We start from the raw sequence: 5,938 nt of genomic DNA on the forward strand, positions 1-5,938 counted from the left end.
TTAGATTTTAAAACGTTGTAGGTCGATATTTACAGGGACTGTTGTAAAAAACAATCAGCTCATACACGTTCACAGAGTTTCCTTTCCCTTCCAAAAGCTGTCCTTTCTCCAAGTCCTACCATGCCTCTGATTGGCTGAGATTGTTGGCTGAGTCCAGGAATGTCTGATTGTAAGCAAAGGCATGCAAAAATAAGTAAAACGAAAGTGAACGATGAACACACATGTAGCAATTTTCTTCTGAAACTGAGGCTATTTATGTACGCAGAGTGAACTCACAGCCTGCACCATTGGAAGGGCATACAGAAACAAATGTGAACACTAAATAAAAGCATTTTTACAATAACTATCAATACTGCAGGGGAAGAAAGCTAAATTCAGTATCTGATGCAAACTGTACCTTCAAACTGTGTTGGGGATTAGTTTCACGAACATTAACACACATTCCCCAAAGTTTAACTGTATACATGTGAGGAATAAGCATCTGGAACAATGTCAAAGAGGGCAAAGACTGGAAAAGGGGAAGAAATCATGTCTATTTTTAGATGCTCATTCAATTAAATTGCTGGCACTTCGCTGCAATATCCATGAAATCATACTAATCTGGTGGAAAGGGTGTTAAAGGGAGAGCAGAGGTAGAGCATGCTGAATCTGTGTACAATATGTCAAGGTTCTGCTTCTTTATACTTAATCTAATACAATACATCTCAGAGGTAAATACTTACAGCTTTTTTTACTTTTTAGATAATAGTTTTCCATCCCCTTCTTGTCCAGTGAAAACGATTTAACTCGAGATGATTTTGAACGTTATTGATGAAATTAAGGTAGAAATGTTTATTTTCTCTGGTGAGGTAATCCACCTCCAGCACCACAAAGCTGACAGCAGGGCTGTTTTTCTGAGAAACTCATGAATGGTTTACTTTTTAGAGGTAAGTGGTTCTCACAGGTCAGGACCAAGCGCCGAACATATAATTATCTTATAATATGAATGCATTGCGGCAGAATAAACTAACCAACAGTAAGAAATCAAAAAACCTCAACAGCAGTAATGCAACATATTCAATTCTGTTGATGCCGCAAAGGTAGGCTACTCTTTGCAGGGCTATAGCCGCTTTCACACCAAGTACTGTGCCGGCACTTAGTGCCCCCATGGAACTACAGATCGCGTTCACACAGGAATAAATTCCCTGAGGGAAGATTACGCAAATGAGCCGCTGACGTCACTTCGTCTTCTTCTGCTTTGGGTTTACTGGCAGGCCGCAAACCACTTCAAGGCGTATACCATAGATATATATAAACCATGATATAAACACTAGGTGGCTCATGGGAGATTTTCCAGCGTAGCTGACCGGCCGCCATCTTGCTACAGTCAACAGCTCAGCTACTCTGGTACGCGCTATGGTAGCTGTTGTAAGGTGAGTGATCTGCACATAAATACTCTTAAATTGCTGAAATCTTGACTGATTTACAAACGGTTTGGTTTATTATAAACATTATTAGCATGGCTATGATACAGGATGCTTGAACATGTTGAAATTGCAGCTTTTCTTTGTGTATGTGCCGTGGTTGTATTTATTAGCTGGCTAATAACAAGAGGCTGTGAGTGAGACCTAGTATTACAAAGTTGACCCAGCAACTTTACACCAGTGGGAGAGGCATAACTCTTTCTTTTCAACATAACTTAAGTTACACATGATTTCTTCCAAGTGGTTTGGCTTGTTAAAAACATCTTACATTTTAGATACATTATGATACAGGAAATTGCTGGCTTTGTGTTTACAGAAGTACCTGACTATGCCTGACTTTTGTGCAGCCTATGCTCTAATCACCGCAGTCTGCAAACAAGAACCCGTGGAATCACCTTTCACGTGTAAGATATGACAATATTATGACTATAATTAGGGGATAGGTTAAATTACTTAGTGGGATGTATGTACATTTTACAAAGTCCTGCTACACCAGGATCAGTGGGGCTATGTGAGATAATAGTATTGCAAGATTGATGTTGACCCAGCCTCTTTAGAATATGTTGCTACCATTTCTTTACACAATTATTTAATGTTTCTTTTGGACACCTTTTTTATAACTCTTAGTGTGGTTGTCTTATTCTTAAAGTATACATTACATACATACATACATAAATAATGATAATTTCGGTGTGTATTTTTGTCCTTACCCTTAATGTTAAAGGAAAGAAGGGAGGACAATGTTGACAATAATTTATATATCTGGCTACCTTTCTCATGTTTTTAAGGTTTCCCAAAACCGGAGAGAGGAGGAGGCAGTGGGAAGTTGCCCTAAGAAGGGACGGTTTTGTTTCCTGTGGCAGGACACTGCTCTGCAGTGATCACTTCAGGAGTGAGGACTTTGACAGGACGGGGCAGACTGTCCGGCTTAAAGATGGTGTTGTGCCAACAGTATTCAATTTCCCAGCTCATCTTCAAAGGGTATGTGTATCATTGGCCAACAAGAATTCAAGGTGTATAAGATTGATATATAAATATGTGATTAAATGTCACACTTTAGTTTTTTCTTTCTGCAAGTTTAGGAATAAATATAATGTGTTGTGTATTACAGCACATTTTAAACACTCAAAATGTCTTTAATTATGTTTATATTAGCCGGAAGCAACAAGAAGCACAACCACTTCTAGAAGAGCAGAAGATTAACCTCAGCCTAATGTTGTGAGTATTCTGAATGTGGCCAAGACCAGAGAGATGGTCATTGATTTCAGGAGGGTGAGGACATCTCCTCTACCCCTGTGCATTCTGGGAGAAGATATGGCTGTTGTGGAGGGCTACAAATACCTGGGAATGCACTTAGACAATGGGCTGAACTGGAGGATCAAAACTGACGCTGTGCACAAGAAGGGGATGAGCAGACTCTATTTTCTGAGGAAGCTGAGGTGCACGTGTGCAGCAAGATGCTGGAGATCTTCTAGTCTGTTGTGGCCAGTGCACTCTTCTTTGCTGCGGTCTGCTGGGGGGGCAGCATCAGAGCCGGTGACACCAGCAGGATCAATAAACTGATCAGGAAAGCTGGGTCTGTCATCGGCATCAAGCTGGACCCCTTTGAAGCTGTGGTGGAGAGGAGGACACTGAACAGGCTGTTGTCCATCATGGATAACCCCACCCATCCTCTCCACCTGCAGCTGGACAGTCAACGGAGGTTGAACCAGACCCTTTCTTTTTAGACTAAAATGTTGGGTATCTCTTGGGTCCGTTTGGTGTTTTTTCTTTTCTGTTGCTTCAGCATATGAAACTTTGTATCTCTCTACCTCCTTTGCCTTTGACTATGTTTCCCACATATGTTTATGTTTGCTCAGTCTGTCTAATAAACCCATAAAATGGTTGTGAAAGACTACCAAAGCTGAGGCTGGACGATGATTGATTGTTGGTGTGCCATGTGTCACCGTGTGTCTTATTGGTTTTGTGTTATACTGTATTTTATTGTGTGCAGCTGGTCCTTATCTCCAAGACACATTTAAAACAAAATAACAACGGCCAGGTTGATTTATGTGGAGCGTAGTTCTCTGACTACGATTTCTCTTCGGTGTTCACAGGCGTGCATCGTGCACATTGCAGACTTCTTTCAAGTAAAACCTACAATCGCGTAAGGGAGACCACAGGCGAGAGACGAGTAAATTTCGCACGAGTGGCCAGGTCGCATACTAAAACAATTAGTCATAAGTAGACCTATTCGCTTTAGTCTGGTACAATATAAACCCTACACCAACTACTCAGTGTACTGGTGTCTAGTCCTAGTCTCCCCGTAACAAAAGTAGGGAGGTTAAAAATATTCAATAATAAAATTAGATTCACTAGTATCCGGACGGAGAAAACTTTAAGGTTTCACATTTATTGATGTGACCAGTCTATACATCAACATAAGCACAAAAATGTTGTCCATCCGGTGATAAAAGTCGGTTTTGTTTCTCGGATGAATCATCCTGGACAATATATAGACTTTAAGATAGTACTACCACAACTGAAAAAGACCAAGTAACAATAACTACACTGTAAAACTATAGATATTTTACAAGATAAGAATTAGTTGTAAATCTGTTATATACCAAATAATTCCTCAAAAATAATAATCTGTAGACTTACCAAAAATTAGATGTTTTCACCCCCACGAATCCTCGTAGCTCTTTATAAAGTTTCTCTCACGGAACCATTTTTTTTCCAACCCTTGGTGATTCGTGATTTTAGTAGTTTGGTTCGCGATCTCGTACCTGTTAGAACCGCTGGTGTCGCGTGCTTTTCTTTCCAATGCCTTCCACGGATCGAAGACACTCGAGAATAAGAACGCCATGCCTGCATCGGAGATCCACAGAGTGTCACGCGACAGATGATAAGTGGACTCCTGTCTAAGTCACGGGTACCGAGACTTAAGACGTGAATAGTAGTTGTAGTTTTTCCTGCAACATACGTGGTTCGTCATTCGCGTAGCAGGTCATTTACCACTTGCTCGTACACGATTCTCTGACTAACTGGTCAAGTGCATAGAACCGAGTTGTTAAGTCTTCACTGTACAGTTATCAAATTCCGCTATCAGGATAGCTGTGTCTGTGTGTTGCATAAATTTAGCTATAAACGGCCGAGATATATTAACTCGTATGTAAATAGGAGGCTCGTGTGATTTCTATGCGTAGATGGTTTACCAACGTATAGTGCAGACGATATACAAGGATCTATAGTTTGAGCGCGCAGTGCTTACAATCGATTTACGACAAGTGTTCGTCAACCAATTAAATCGTGTCGTGTATCGAGCTCTAGTCTACCGCCTGTGTTGGTTGCTTTTATCGTATACCGCGCATGATCATACAGCTATAAGGTGTGTGACTTCAGTTCCTTGGTATGCAGTTGTATTTACCACTGGAGCGTCTGTACGGTCATACAGCGTTACATATGTTAGTAAAGAACTGTAGTGCCTCGCGAGAAGGTATACGCCCTGCGAGTGACGACGCTAAGTCAAGCATATAAGGCATTTGTTTACTGTACTTCCGGAACCCTGTAATGCAATGCGTATTTGTCTCCTATCACCCGACTCTGGCAAGACATCAGCGCTGTCGTCGGCTTCCTACTATATGGCTGTCGGTCAGTGGCCTTCCAGATAACCACATGAACTAGTTTTTGACATAAGCGCACTGACATGACCGTGAGAGTGCAACTATATCGACTGAGATGACTTACGGACATGTGACATCGAACATTAACAAGCGTTGATTTTAACGGGGATACGGGACCATTCCACAGGAAACCCACAATACTTTCGCGTTGGGGGTTTTATTTACATAATAATAATTAATACTTCTTTTTGTTGGACCACAGCCACACCACCCTACATCCTTCGTCGTCCGTCCACCCCTCTCTACCCCGAANCCAGATATTCACCAAATTCCATCTATAACATTTTACAACCTGAAGAGTCAAACAAAGATACAACACACATATATTTCTGTTATAACAACAATACTTTTAATAAGATAGCCGTAACAGTAGGCCTAACAGTGTAATACTTGTTACCGACACACTAAGAGTATTTAAATAAATGCAACAAACTGTAATAAATAGAACAAGGTAGTGCAATTATAATAACAGCAGCACACATTTTAATAAACAAACAATTTAAATACAAATAAATGAATGGCTTTATATAGAATAAAACGAACTGTAACAAATAGAACAAGGTAGGATGTAGCGCGATTGAGCGCTATAACAATAACGGCAGCATACACTTCAATAAACAAACAATTTCTTTCCAGTCTTTCAAATAAACAAATAAATCACAATCAGGTTGCAAGCTTCATTTGACTAAGCCGTAAGCCTACCTACACTCTCTTCATGTTGTGTGCGAGGAAGATGAGTTAGTCCACATTCTCAGGTAAAAGTGAACTTCTGGTCTTGTTCACGATGTAGCCAGCCTTTGAGAAAATGCG

The 5,938-nt window shown here is 40.5% G+C and overlaps 1 long non-coding RNA gene across 1 annotated transcript; it reads left to right on the top strand.

Annotated features, from left to right (window-relative positions):
• The first annotated feature begins 1,670 nt into the window (after positions 1-1,670).
• Positions 1,671-2,661, top strand: LOC104958248 (uncharacterized). Its single transcript, XR_799744.1, has 3 exons — positions 1,671-1,867; positions 2,252-2,444; positions 2,619-2,661. It is a non-coding gene; the product is annotated as an uncharacterized lncRNA (long non-coding RNA).
• Positions 2,662-5,938: the final 3,277 nt, after the last annotated feature.

Source organism: Notothenia coriiceps, unplaced genomic scaffold (genome assembly GCF_000735185.1).
Source record: "Notothenia coriiceps isolate Sejong01 unplaced genomic scaffold, NC01 NC01_scaffold00028498, whole genome shotgun sequence".
In the NCBI taxonomy this organism is placed as follows: domain Eukaryota; kingdom Metazoa; phylum Chordata; class Actinopteri; order Perciformes; family Nototheniidae; genus Notothenia; species Notothenia coriiceps.